General features: G+C 45.2%; 1 long non-coding RNA gene across 1 annotated transcript; it reads left to right on the top strand.

The window, feature by feature from the left end:
* The first annotated feature begins 459 nt into the window (after positions 1–459).
* Positions 460–1,013, top strand: LOC132435543 (uncharacterized). The gene is made up of 3 exons (XR_009521574.1): positions 460–504; positions 755–824; positions 927–1,013. It is a non-coding gene; the product is annotated as an uncharacterized lncRNA (long non-coding RNA).

Here is a 1,013-nt window from a genome sequence, read left to right as displayed (position 1 = left end):
TTATTCCAATAGTTAAAATATCCTAACATAGTTGATCTTTGTACTCAGACATATTTGATCTAGACAGTGCGTTATAAGGAATTGAATTCCTTCTCTTTTTTTTTTTTTGCGGTATGCATGCCTCTCACTGTCGTGGCCTCTCCCGTTGCAGAGCACAGGCTCCAGACGCGCAGGCTCAGTGGCCACGGCTCACGGGCCCAGCCGCTCTGCGGCATGTGGGATCTTCCCGGACCGGGGCACGAACCCGTGTCCCCTGCATCGGCAGGCGGACTCTCAACCACTGGCGCCACCAGGGAAGCCCCTGAATTCCTTCTTTAGCTTAGTTTTGGGCATTCTGTCTCATATTATAATGCAGTGCTAGAACAAAGATCTTTTGAACACTCAGCGATTGTTCATTTTTTTCCCAGGAAACTATGTCCATGTCAAGAATTTCTCCTACTGGGGCATCATCGCTCACCGCCACTGGCAAACACGCAGCTGAAGACTTACAGAGATAGAGTGCAGGTAGGGCGACAAAAATCATGGTAAACCTCATTGACAATATCCTTCTTTCTGACAGAAACTTACTGAGACACAGGATCTGAAAAGATGTAAGGTTGGTGAAAACTGAGAACTTTTAAGGTTTGATTCTCTTCCAGTGTAGGAAGGTGAGTTATTAAATATCCCCAATGCATCCTTAAATTTTTAATGCATACAATGAACAAGGCAGACCACACAACATGGAAACAACAGAAAACTTGTCATTCCCACGCAGGAGAAAGGATGGAGTGGGCATGTACCAGGTGACAAGTCATGGGACACAGAAATGGGAAATTGAGGAACAGGTAAGGTAAAAACGTTGAGACAAATGCTAATGTTTTATTTCAAACTTCAAAGAGCGTTGTCAGTGAACTGTGTAATGATTCTCAGTCTTCTCCTGCCATCAGGGAAGTTCTGAGATGCCCAGCATCTGGTAGTCAAGCCATCAGGGTCCATGACACCATTTTTTTCCCATCAGTTGAGTAATCCAGCCG

The sequence above is a fragment of the Delphinus delphis genome, chromosome 12 (genome assembly GCF_949987515.2).
Source record: "Delphinus delphis chromosome 12, mDelDel1.2, whole genome shotgun sequence".
Lineage (NCBI taxonomy): Eukaryota > Metazoa > Chordata > Mammalia > Artiodactyla > Delphinidae > Delphinus > Delphinus delphis.
This window is presented reverse-complemented; position numbering and strand designations above follow the sequence as displayed.